The sequence below is a fragment of the Ictidomys tridecemlineatus genome, chromosome 8, assembly GCF_052094955.1.
Source record: "Ictidomys tridecemlineatus isolate mIctTri1 chromosome 8, mIctTri1.hap1, whole genome shotgun sequence".
Lineage (NCBI taxonomy): Eukaryota > Metazoa > Chordata > Mammalia > Rodentia > Sciuridae > Ictidomys > Ictidomys tridecemlineatus.
The window spans coordinates 102,971,021-102,985,228 of record NC_135484.1 but is presented as its reverse complement, the minus strand read 5'-3'; the positions used below and the strand labels follow the sequence as shown (position 1 = coordinate 102,985,228).

The 14,208-nt window shown below is 36.1% G+C and overlaps 1 pseudogene; it reads left to right on the top strand.

The window, feature by feature from the left end:
- Positions 1-3,182: 3,182 nt before the first annotated feature.
- Positions 3,183-14,208, top strand: part of LOC101971084 (heat shock protein HSP 90-beta pseudogene) — a 32,708-nt pseudogene continuing 21,682 nt past the window's right edge.

Here is a 14,208-nt window from a genome sequence, read left to right as displayed (position 1 = left end):
GGTTCCCCATTCTGCAACTCATATACTCTTCTTCTCTTCTCCTCTTCTTCTCTTGTATATTTCATATCACTAAAGACCAAAGAGATCAGGGATTTCCCCCTTCACAGATCAGCCCTACAGAATGAATGAGGAAGAAAAGAAGAGTTTTTTTCTCCTATAGTACTTAACATTTGTTGAGCTTTAAACAAAAGCCCTAATTCCTAGTTCTGAGCAGCAGACAATAAAATCATCATCACACATAGGAAAACACTAAGGAGGAGGAGGTAAAAGCACTCTTTAAGGTCATAGAACTAGTAATTAGAAGAGCTAAGCTTCAAAGCTAGTAATCTTAATGTAAAATTCATGTCATTTTCATCTTACTACTTTGTGTTTCAAATTTCCTATGGGATTCCTCCTGATTTTGTCATCCACAGCATTGGATACTAAATCTATACTTTAAAATACATGATTAATAGAAAAGTATTCTTAGTTTTACCTTATAAAACTCTAATCTACCTATAGAGTATACATGTGAAAGTCAAGTGTTTCTCAACTATTTTGTAAAAAAGTTATTGACATGTTACCAAACACATTTAAATTAACCAATCCCTGTACATCAGGAAAGCTGAGATGACTCCCTCTAATATAAAGGACTGGATATGTTTAATATCACTAGACAATTCTATTTGGAGCTTGGAAGAAGCTAGCAAGACACTGTGACCTAGGACCAGGCACCTTCCAAACACACTTAAAAACATACCTCCTATAGGAAGAAATACTGTTCAAACCCTGGGGCAGTGGCCACAGCTTTGTTTCACTATCTTTCTTTTACTGCAGATCCCTGACATCTTGTCTGAAACATTTTTGCCATTCTTTGTTCTATGTGACTTTTTGAATTTAATACTATTTATTAATTTAATTGTGTTAGTATTTATAGACTATGCTTCTCAATTTATCTTGACCCAGCATCCTAGAAGGTTTATTCTATCCACTTTCATTTTATAAGTCGCTTACTATGATCTATAGAATGTGCTCAGTCTGTATATAAAATACAATCCAAGCTCAGTCGTTTCCCAGAGAGCTCAAAATTTACTGGATAAAACAGACATATGTGCAGATATTTCTAATGTTGTAACACAAATTTCCTAAGAGAAATAGAACAAGAACCTAAGGATTTTTTTTTCTCACACTCTTATTTCAATCACTTTAGTATTTACTACCCTTGATGGTATCGAATTTAATTTTATTCTAAACTGATGCTATTTATAGGCATCAAAAATGAGCATAAAATGGGCATAATAAAAAGTCAATTGATATTTCATTATTTTACTATTTAACAGACCAGATTAATCTTTATCCACATGAGGATATATAGGAAGGAAATTAGGCTTGCCATATATACATCCTGTTCAAATTCCAGGAATAATTTTAATTAAAGAAATTCTGTTATCTCCCAAGTTCAGCCTTTAAAACTCTACTGGAGAGTCTTGACATTGTTTTACTTAATAAATACAGTTCCTAAAATATGTGCAAATTAATTGAGTCCATTTAGTTTATACATATGTTACTGCAAAAGGATTTCAGTTTGATAAATATGATGAACAAGAGAACACCAGTCAGGCATTGAGTACCCTATAATTTCTACCCATTTGTTCTTATTTCTCATGAAAATCACCTCAACATCCATTATGTCACATTTTCATGAAACTAAGTGATTATAATTAAGAGCTCAGCTGCTCCACCATTGTCTCCTGAACAAAGTCTCAGGGGCCTCACTGAAGGAGTAGTGATTTGAAAAAATACTTTGCTGAAGAAAGTATCAGGCTGAACAGACTTTTATATTGGAAGTATCCAGAGAACATATCAAACCATATACAAAATGTACTTTAAAATTGAAAATTTAAAAATGATGTTATTTCATATGTTAATTTCATTAAATCTAATGAAAATTAAACTGTCACCTGTATATAGTATGCTCCTCTCTTTGATAAATGTGAAGACTAATTTTTAAAACAGCCTGAACTCAGCAAAGCCAGCGCTCTAGATAACCTGTATTTATAACTGTTTGGAAATTTTTAAACTAAACCCAAGGTTCAGATTCAGTTATAGGACAAGTATTTGTGTGTGCGTGTGATGCTAAGGATTAAGCGTAGGGCCTCACACACACTAAGAAAGTGCTCTACCACTGAGGGACACCCCCAGCTCTATTACAATTTTTTTTTGTTTGAGAATCATAAAATATACTTTGAAATGTACAATCTTCCCACAAAACTCATCTTAGGTATGATGAGTTTTATTAATAGATCTTTTCTATTTCTGAGCACTACTTCTAAGCTGTTCCCACACTCAGGGAATGCCATTGCTACCTTAACATGACTATCCTTAAGCCAAAGAAAAAAACAGAATATCTTGGAAAGTGCATAACAAAAAATCATGGCTGAGAAACAAATAAAAATGACCTCTTTAAGGCTTACACATATAAAAAAACATACATAATTAGAAAAACTACAGAATTCCAAGATGGCTGAAAATGGTGTCCAACATTCACATCCTCCTTCACAAGGAAAAACCAAAGCAACAGAGGCATAACTGCATTGTAAGGGGAGGGACCATGATAGAACACTGGAACTCTGCAAGAGAGAGACTGGACACTTTTAAGGCTCAGAGACCTGGGAATGCACCATACTGGCAAATACAACCCTGGCTCCCCAGACATAGGGGGGTTTCCCTTTGCAGGTGCAAGAGTGAAAAGGAGCCCTAGCAAATTCCATCAGCTGGAACACCAGTAATCCTAGCTCCTGAAAAGTTTCACAGTGGTCACAGGTTTGTGGCCACTAGAGGAGAAACTTTGAATCTGTGCAATAGTGTTGCTTTAGATAATATCTCTTATTATCTCCCTGCCAAGCCCCAGACTCTGTACTATTGCAGTTTGGTGTCATTTTGAGAAGGGAGTTAGTGTCCAAATTCATACTCCCCTAGAGATCAGAAACCTCTGTGTATCCTATTCCTAGGACTCCATACACATTCTACCACACTAGCATGAGGACTGCAGTATTACCAACCCAACTTGACCCAGCAGAGCAAATGTGACCCCAGCACCCAAGCCCATGCAGTGCTCTGTATTACAGGTGTTTCAGCACAGAGAAGAATGGAAGGTGCTGCTATCACGACTGAGATAGCAGGGCATTTCTCAACTGAGAACAATGATATGGTCACCTGAATGGGTTGGTGCCACTGCCAAGACTGACAGCAGGCACCTACATAGTTCCCCACTGCTACTTCCCCCAACACACATGGACAGCATGAGAGTGGTTCAGAGTGATTGCTGCAGGGAGGGCACCACAGTTCCTGCAACTGCCCACCTGTGCTATGTGAGAGACCATAGTATTGCTGAGACTGAAAACAGGCTGTCTGTCATGGGAGCTGTGTGTAGGCCCAAGAAACCACCAGGACTCAGAGTGGTGGTGCCACATCTCCCATCTGTAACCTGTGCCCATGCCATGTGCAGACACACACCATTACTGGCAAAGAGAGTGAGTGTTGCAGAGAGGCCATCACCCACCTACCTCCACAAGTATTCGTGTGTGGCTTTGCACCATTGTGTGAACTTAGAGCAAGCACCATGCTTACCACCACCACCTCCTCCTGCATATGAGATTGTATCACCGGGGGACTGAGAGTGGGTATGATGGAGTGAGAGCCACAGTTCTGCACCACTGTGCATGGGTGCATGCTACTGCTGGGATTGAGAGCAGGTGCCAAAGAGGGGCACTTAATTTGCTTACCACTGGTGGGCAGCAGCTTGCAGGACCTTATCATAGCAGGGCTGAGACTCTGAAATGACTTTAAGAATCTTAGAAGAAACACCTCAAGATATCACATATTCAACAAGTATTTGGATAAAACACCCCAAGTACAAAAAACAAAGATGAGATTTGACAAATGAGATTACACCAAACTAAGAACATCTACACAGCAAGGGAAACAGTGAAAACCCAACTTACAGAATGGGAAAAAGTTTTGTGAGCCATTAATTCGAGAAAGGGTAAATATTCAGAATACATAAGGGTCTCAGAAAAGTCAATAAAAAACAATGATACTACAATTTAAAAATGAGGAGGGCTGGGGCTATAGCTCAGTTGGTAGAGTGCTTGCCTTGTATGCACAAAGCCCTGGGTTCAATAACCTGCACGGCAAAAAAAAAAAAAAAAAAAAAAGGAAAAAAATAGGGAAAGGAAATTGACAGACACTCCTCAAAATAAGAAATTCAAAAACCAACTTTTTCAGTCATCAAAAAAATCAAAATCAAAACCACATTGAGATATAATTTCATTATACTTAGATTTTTTTCTCTCTCAAAAAGACAAAAATTGACAAATGCTAGTAAGGCAAGTGAAGTGGGAAAATAGGTGTGTTTCAACAGTTCAGCCTCCTCAGGAAGAAAGAATCTGAGGCAAGAAAGAAATGGATTCCCATGCTACCTCTGATAGTACTATTATTACTATATTGTTAGAAGTGATTTATTTCTTTATTTGAACAGCATTTTTGTTCTTAGAAATTAAGACAAAGATGTTGCCATCACTATGCTGTTTCCCCCAAACTCCTTTACAAGCAAGTTTCTTTATCATCTCATCCCAGTTTATCTCTTCAACACCACTCCCTGCTCTTCATTTGCTGGCAATTTCATTCCAAGATGGAATGAAATGAATTATTATTCCTTCCATGTCTTCCCAACACAGGACTAAATAAAATGTTGATCAGGGAAAAAGCTTTGGCCTTCCCCAGGTGGAGTGATGTGCAGGAACCCTCATGTTTCTCAGACTCTTTCCAACAACAAAAGTGGATGGTGTTAGCTAAATTTTAAGTTAATAAAGACAAAAACACAAGAGATTTCTGTGAAATGATAAATGAGTTCTCTAAACTGCTTTACCTAATATTACACACATGAACCTCTATCTTTAATGTAGAAGTATTCTCTGGAAGACTTCAAGCAAAGAAAGGAAGGAAGGAAGAAAGGAAGGAAGGAAGGAAGGAAAAGGAAGGAAAGGAAGGAAGGAAGGAAAAGGAAGGAAATGAAGGAAGGAAGGAAGGAAAAGGAAGGAAAGAAAGGAAGGAAGGAAGGAAGGAAGGAAAAGGAAGGAAAGGAAGGAAGGAAGGAAGGAAGGAAGTTAATGATCCTCCCTTCAAAATAATATATTTATACATAATTCTCATGTCAACTGTAATCTTGTAAGAATAAGCAGCTTCAGCAAGATCCAGAACCAGCTCTGGAAATTGTCAATGAATTGCAATTCTGAATGCTTATTATGGAATAATTGTCATAAAAATAAAAGGGAACTTCAGGTAAGTCTTTAGTTCCAGGTAGAACTCCTTGAATTTAAAGTTTAGAGGGTGATTCTTGATGATTTCTTTTAAATTGAATCAGCCACCCAATTAAGTTTTCATTTTCCAAATTATTTTTTAATTATTTAAATGAAAGCTATTGAATGACTGCACAGAAAACTACATTTATTACCACAAATAATAATGCATGACATTTATCACTTGTGGCATTTCTGAAAAAATGTATAGATACCATAAAGAAATTTTCATTAAGAAGTACTTCCTAAATCCTTCAAAGAGGGTAAATTTTAGTAAAAGTATAAGTTCATCCAGGATGTTGGAAATGGTCAATGTCAGTGTACTCAACCTCAAAAATATCTGTAACATGTAGGAAAAATGGAAATAATGACTCAAAGAATCCTGAACCCAGAACACTATTTACTAAAACTTAAGATCAATATAGTAAGTTAGCAGTTTCACCAGCAGGTATTTGGGATGCCTGATAAATTAGTAACCTTACAGCCTCAAAGAGAGAAATCTTGCATTGGTGAAAGTGGTGGACTTTAAGAGGCCATTCAGCAACAAAGTGGATGGTGTTAGCTCAATTTCAAGTTAATAAAGACAAAATTACAACAGATTGCCAGGAAATGATAAATGAGTTAGGCAACTGTTTTACATAATAGTATAGACAAGAGGATCTATCATTACTACAGAATAATGCTCTGGACTTCAAGCAAAAAATACATATATATGTATATATATACATATATATATAATGATCAAGAGAGTTCAGAAAATATTTGCATATTAATCAAATTTATGGAAGTGAAGTTGGGAATTCACTTGGACATCTTTGAAATAAGACCAAATTTCTTCCAGAATGCTGAGTAGTATTTCTCTCTGTATAGGAAGACTATTCTCTTTCATGTGGAATAAATTCCATTGTTTTTTTATACTACTTTAATAATCAGAATTTCTATGTCACTAATACAACTTAGCTTTTCAAATATCTGATGTATTTGAATGATTTCAAATGATTTCCCTGCTTTTACACAGGGAAGTTGTTATATATGCAAGAATCCATTCTTTCTCAAAAAAAAAGTGTAATACTTTTCTTTTTAATGATCCCTTGTTCTTTTTAACCTCCTGTTTTTGATTTTTTTTTTTTTTTTGGTGGAGGAGATGGGAATTAAACTCAGGGGCACTCCCACTGAGCCACATTCCCAGCCCTATTTTGTATTTTATTTAGAGACAGGGTCTCATTACGTTTTTTAATGCCTCTCTTTTGATGAGGCTGGTTTTGAACTTTCTCATGAAATGATACTTAACTTTTATGAAATGCTTTTTCTGTTTCTTGATGGCTGTGGTATTTCTTAAGGAGTTGTTTGTAAATGTTGAACTAGACTTAAATTCCTAGGATTCATTCTATTTTAAAATATTGATGTTTTTATTGTTTATTGTTTCAGTTTTAAATGTTTCATATGATTTTTCTTATTGGGCTGATGACCCATAAGGTTCTTCCTAATTCTCCTAATTTGTTATGCCAGGAAGCAATATAGAACTTGACATTTGTAATTGTAAATCAGAAAAACAGAACTGTCCCCAAAATACAATACCAGATAGGGAACTCCAGTGAGGGAAAGTAGGTAGTAAAGGGCACAAGAAGGCACTTGACCCTTGAGAAATTGTGTATGTACAAAACTGGGAGGTTTCCACCAGGTGCAGTAGCTCATGCCTGTAATCCCAGCGGTTTGGGAGGCTGAGGCAGGAAACATAGATTAAGAAAAAGTAACCAAATTATACTGTTACATTGTTCAAATTACAAGTATTTAACAACAAATATCAGTATTGTATATTACTATAATGAATCATTATAAAGGAAAAATTATATGTAACATTTAAAATTGAAATAATAAAACATTGATATTTTAAAAATTATCATGATAAAATAGATGAATCCTTGTAATTTAAGTCTAGTTCAACATTTACAAATAACACCTTAACAAATTCCACAGCCATCAAGAAACAGAAGAAGCATTTCGTAAAAGTTAAGTATACTTTCATGAGAAAAACTCTCTGGAAGATAAGAATAGAAGGCATTCTTAGTCTGGTAAAGGAAATCTAAAATCACCTACAGATACCATGTTTCATGCTGTGGGAGTAAATATTCCCATTAAAACAGGGAACAAGATAATGGTCCTTGCCATCATCTCACTGAAAAGTTTTTAAAGTGCATTAAAAAAAGAAATAGAAAGGAAAGGAAAAAGAAATAAAAGTCATGTATATTCATGAGGAAAAAAAAAGTCTGTCTCTTTTGGCATAAGACATAATTGTCTAGGTAGGAAACACAAAACAATTTTTAAAATAACCTATAAAAGTAGGTGTTTATCAAGATTACAGGACAAAAAGTTTAAAAAATAAGTGGAACTTCCATGTACTATTGATAAACAACTGGAAATCTAAAATTTTTCACTATTTATAATAGTAAACAAATACTTATTAGATAAAAATCTAACAATACTTGTGAAGGTTATATAAGCTGAAATAACAAAACTAGAGTAGAAATCAAAGATCTAAATATGATAAGACATATATAGTGCTTATTAATTGGAAATTATAATATTGTTAAGTTGCAAAAAGCGCACAAGATACCTTGCAGATATCTATAAGCTTGTTCTAAAATATATGGAAAAGCAGAAGAATTACACCTATACTTCACACTTCATACAAAAATTAACTCAATAGTAGTCATAAGCCTTAGTATAAAACATGTAAATATAAAAAAAATCTTAGAAAAGAACATAAGAAATTTTTGAAAACTGGGATTAGGCAAAATATTCTTAAGTACAACATCAGAAAACCATTTATAAAAGAAAAAAGTTGATGCACTGAACTTCATGAAAATCTAAATCCTTTTGTTCTGTGAGAAACCCAGTTGACAGCATGAAAAGATACACTTAGTAGAAAATACACTCAAATTACACATCTGAAAAAATACTTGTATCTATAATATGTAAAGAACTCTCAAAAGTCAATAATGAGAAAACAATCTCTCTCTTATAAATGGGCAATGTATTGAAAATTTATCTCATAAAGGAAGCTATATGGATTTCAAAAACAACATAAAAAGATAATCATCAGTCATGCGGGAGATTAAGAGTGAAATTACAAGCTAAAAAACATGCAATAGAGTGCTTAAAATTAACAACCAAATATTATCATACCAGATTCTGATAAAGATGAAGAATAACTTGAACAATCAAGCATTGCTGGCAGGCATGCAAATAAACATTTTGAAAGTAGCTAGTGAAGGAAAACAAAGAAGCTCAGAAGTGACTACCTACTTCAATAGTGAAAGACAGAGAAAATACAAAGAAAACTGAGAAATTAAAAACTGAAAAAAATGTTTTAGTCACAAGTTATTAACAAATGTAGCCAAATGTAATACTGAGAATGTTAACTCAAGGCCTTTAGGTTTTCTCTGCTAATAGATGCCTTTGACCACACTCCTTTACTCCCTTTTTTTAAAAAAGAAAAATTAACACCTTCCTCCTTTTTTTCTTAGTGCATAGTAATCACCCAAAATGATGGATTTTATTGTATATTGTACACTCATACAGCATAAATTGATCAATTTCCCTCCCCAAAATTCTCCTTTTCCTCTGCCTAGTCCTCTTCTTCTCTGTTATTAGTCTCCCTTCTACTCCCTTCTACTCCCATGACATCTATTGTTTTTTTCTTTTTTTCTCACTAGCTTCCATATATGAAAGAAAACATATGAAACTTCTTAATTCTGAGTCTGACGCACTTTTCTTAACATTACACCATTCCAATTCCATCCCTTTCTCTGCAATGTTATTCTTATTTGTGGCTGGCTACAAATCTCCATTGTGTATGTGTACCACATTTCCTTTATCCATGAATCTCTTGATGGACACCCGGGTGATTTCATATGCTACCTGTTGCCAAAGCCAATGTCTCGGCTTGGCACCAGAATCACGAGGCACTCACAGCTTTGTAGGTTCAAACAGCAATTCTTTATTCCAGCTCTCACACCACCTCCACACAGGTCCAGGGGCAAACGCGTTCTCTCGTCTCCCGCACAATTCACCTACTCACACGAGGCTCTCTCCAAATCCCCTTTTAATCTCACGAGAACTCAACGGGAACAAGCAGCAGGAACACCCTAATCCCAGCAATAATCTTCAACTTCCAACTTCCCTAAAACCCATTATCTTAAACTGGCAACGCCTTAAACTCAAGGAGCCGGTTACTTCCTCAAACCTGATCAGCTCTAAACCCGGATCTGCCTAGGTCCTTGAGCAAGGTCACCTCATTAAAGCATGCATGCAATGTCCCATCAAATGTCCTCTAAGCAGCATGGGGTACGATTGGCAAGGAAATTTCGATGCGTCATTCCTACTTGGTAATGGCCCTCAGCAACCTGTGGAGAGTTGTGCTGTGATGAACAAAGGTACACAGTATGTTGATTCTAATTCTTTTGAAGAAATACCTGATCACACTCTATGTCTATTTTCAAGTTTACAATAGAGAAAGAATAATTGTAGAGATGATAATAAAAGCCAACCAAGATTGTTGTAAGATCCAAAACAATTAATGAATTTTAAATAACTTTTGTAAGTTTTTTTAACATCAAATGAAGAGTTACACTGTAAACATGATCAACCTGTGGAAAAGGTTGAAACTGGTTTTTCATAATCCAAAGAGAGGAAGTATGTGCCCCTGATACAAGAAGCAATTCACTTTAAACGGCTACACAGAATGGACCCAGGCTTTATTATCATCAGAAGTGTCACCCTACATCAACTTCAACAGAAAAAAAAAATGGCTTCTCAATCCCTGAGTGAGAAGGTAAAAATAAATTAAAATTGACCAACAAAATGAATTTTATAGTATATATAAATTAAGACAATGGAATGATCATTTTTAATCAAATGATTATATAACAAGGAGAAAATTATACATGCACTTCCTAAGAGTTCTGGATAACAATTCTGCTGTCATTCCACAATTTTGATACCTTTTTGTAGACATTAATGTATAAAAATCAAAAATAAGAAAATCCTAAAGTTTCAAGTTATAAACTTCATTGAGGTATTGAGGAGATATCCTTTGTCAGGAAGAAACTCATAATTATTGTATTCATCATCAATTGATGCACTTGTATGCTAATTTTCATTTTCCATGTTTAATGTGTGTATTATGTGCTTGTATTTAAGTGCATCTTCAGTTGTGATACTGTTGCTGGAAAAACTTCAGTGCCTGAACATGCTGCATATTGTGAAACTGTCTGTTTTTATACCTTCAGATTACATATTGTTTAAAAAAAGTAGGTATTTTTGTTATGTAGATAAGCAATAGAATAAAATGTAATGAAATTTAAATTTATTTCTGAAATACAGTACATACAGTGGAAGGGAAGGAAAAGGGTTTGCATAGATTATGACAGTGAAGAGATAAAGGACAAGAAAGCAAGGAAGAGAGCTGTTTAGCCAAGAGAAGAAAGACACATAGCAAAACAGCTTGTGAAGAGAAAATATTATGTAAAATTAGCAAAGGGAAATTGTCCTCAACTCTCAATGGCTTTATAACAAAGTCTATGGTAAGTAATGTGCTTTTAAGGATTTTAAATGCTACATTAATTAGAAAATGTAAAAAGCAATTGGACAAATAATTGAAAATAAATCATGAAGACAAATTTTACCTTCAGCTTCTAAACTATAATCATCTGAAGTTATATTTTTCAGTTAGCAAATCTAAGCTGCAAGATTTCCTCATTAATGGTTAAATTAACATACATCCTTGATCTTGTCTCTAATATAAATTTTACAATTTCCTTCCCTTAAGCCTTCTCTTTATTTTCTCTTAGCTAGAAGGGTGCCCTCTGAGACACAATTAATGTTTTGCTTCTCATTTCTCATGGAGAAATAGCTACTTCTTATGATTAAGTCAGTTTCTTGATTCTGAGATTATTCTCATTTATCTACTCTTAAATTAGTTTAAAACTAATCATGACAAATAAAATAAAAATTAATTAAAAGAAACTTTGACAATTTCTCAAAGAACTAATTTTTCATTAAAATCCCTAGGCTAGATATCATAAAATTGTATTGCTGACACTGAAGTGAGATATGTTAGTGTATCCAAAAAAAAAAAATCAAAATAAACCTTGACCAATAATAGTCCTATTTAATATGTGCAAGGTATTTACATTCTTAGTGAAAGTTCTAATTATTTTAACTCATGAACATTTTGTTTAACTCTATGTCCTACTATCATACCCCCATCCAAATACCTCAATGTTTTATTCTTTTAACAAACTTTATATATGTCATCACTGTCAAAGGCAAGGTATGGGATATAAATAAATTTCTATCATAAAGAAGTTCATCATTTGGGATACTAGAGATGCAGATGAAAATTCAAGCAACAGGAGCAAAATAAGCATTAAAGAAATAGAAAAGGCAATCTTGTCAAACACAAATGGCCGAGTTTAAAGGAGAAAACCAAAGGAGCTGGAGTATTAAACAGGAACACCTGTGTTCTGCCAGAGATTATGCTCTGTGCTAGAAATACAAATGTCCAGGTCAGGGGGCTCGAAGATGGTGGATTGGCATGAGGCAGCATTTCTCTTAGCTAAGCTTCCGAGAATTCAAACATTGGGAATACCATGTCTTTATGAGGCTTAGAGTGAAAATTTCTGAGACTGTAGGGACAGTCTGCCATAGCCAAATCAGAATGTTTGACTCATTCATCATTTATTTACCTCTCCACCAGAGTTTCTCAATCATCCATGATGCAGGAGCCATGATGGGGCTGCAGTGTGGCAGAGACCAGAGAAACTGGAAGCTAGTTTGCAGCTAGGTCTGTGTGCGCCTGTCTGAGCCTAGCAAACCTGTGGGAAATTAGAAACTGGGACCATTTCACCTGGGGAAACAGGGGAGGCTGCAGAGAGCTGGTCTCTCCCTAGCTCCATGAGTTCTGAGGCTCCTGGGGACTCACAGGGCTAGCAATAGTGAGTTGGAGTTGGAAGCTTGGAAGAGAGTGTGAGGGCATTTTGCTTTCAGCTTGCCCAGCCAGTCAGTCTGGCACCCACTGGGTTCCCAGGGCCCACCAGGCTTGCACTCACTGGGTCCTCAAACCAGCCTGGTCCCTGATTCACTCCCCAATACAACATCCATCAGTACCTGGGTCCTGCCAGGTCTGGTATCACTCTGACATCCAATAGGGTCCTCCAGATCCCCAGTCCCCAGTATCTCAACCCCTACCTGGCCCCCAACACAGCACATCACTTGAAGCTTGACAACCAGCCTGAAGGTCCCAGTGCCTGGCCATGACCCACCCAGTGCAGAACAGCAAGCCTCTGAGGTGGCTGGGCCTCAATTCACCCCATATGCCACTTAATTGCCAAACACACCAGTCTAGCAAAGAGCTTCCTGACTGGCCCACAGTTTCTGGCACCAGCTAACAGTATCAGCTGAGAGAGAAGCATCTGACCAGAAATTCGAAAGGGGTGGAAGTGGGAGAGATTGAGTTTGGAGACTGAATTAGAGACTGGGAATCTTGGGGTCCACAGGTGACATAGTGGTCTAAGAAAAGGCTCCTACACCACATGAGTGGAACTCAAAAGAGATCTCTAGGGTACAGTCTTCTAGCATGAACCAGGAATTGCTGGCCCCTGGAGGTGCACTAACTAAAAACTCCAGACCAATTGGCACTAGTGAATAGATCAGAGTGTATCTAAGCCTACACCCCAGCTCAAGGATTTCCTCCTTCAGGTTTAAACCTCTCACCCTAGCAATTCCACCCACCCCTCTAATTGCTGAGAAGGGAAACTGAGACACTTCTGAACTCCAATGTAAACAATTGTTCAATTATTCATTCAGATTATTTTTCTTGTCTTTTTCTTTTTTCACTCACATTTCTATCATTTTTGAAACCAATTATTTTTTTCATGCATCAGTTTATTGAAGACTGGAATGTCTGAATAGTATATTTCAGTTTTGTTTTATATTCTTTTAATTATGCTTTTTTCTATTTTTATTTTTCTAATTATATATATTATATACACATTATATCTATACATTTATACATTATCTATACATATATTATATTTATAATATGTATTTCTCTCACTTATATGTTTCTCTTGATTTGCTTTCTCACTTTTCTCCTACTGACAACTGTTAGGTGCAAGACAGGCTGAGTAAGTTGTCTGCAGGGCATGCCAAACAAAGTTAGCTTCAGGATGACCTGGCCACTCATACCCTCTGTCTGGTTCTTTATCACCTGTTTGCTTCAAGCCCAAACGCCCAAGACCCTGCTCAAGGCTGAACACTCAACCCCCTGCTCAAGGCCGAGCACTTAACCCCCTTGTGTGCCAACAAGGCAGCTTGCAGACCCAGAGACTCCATTAGATTAGATTTGGGCTTTAAAAACTCCCTCCTGCTGGGCCCCTCTCTCTCTTCTCTCTTGCTCTCTCTGTCTCCTTTGCATGCGTGCTCTCTCTCTCTCTCTCTCTCTCTCTCTCTCTCTCTCTCTCTTTCTCTTTCTCTCTCTTCTCCTCTGTTTCACTGCTGCAATAAAGATCTCTTGGTTGCTCTGAGTGTTGTGGTCACTTTCCTTTCAACAACCAAATTCTATTAGGCCTTCTTTTACTCTTTCTATAACTTTTTACTTCTCTCTTCTCTCCCCCTTCCTCATAAACATCATATCCTACACCACCTGTATTCTCTTTATCCACATTTGAAATGTACACCCTTTTGCAAAATTACTGTTTTTATTGTAGGCAATTATTGAGCACATCATTTATGTTTATTGGGACAAAACTGTAGACATTGTAGTAGGTACTATTTGGTTTAAGACTGTATATTGTTTGCATTGGTT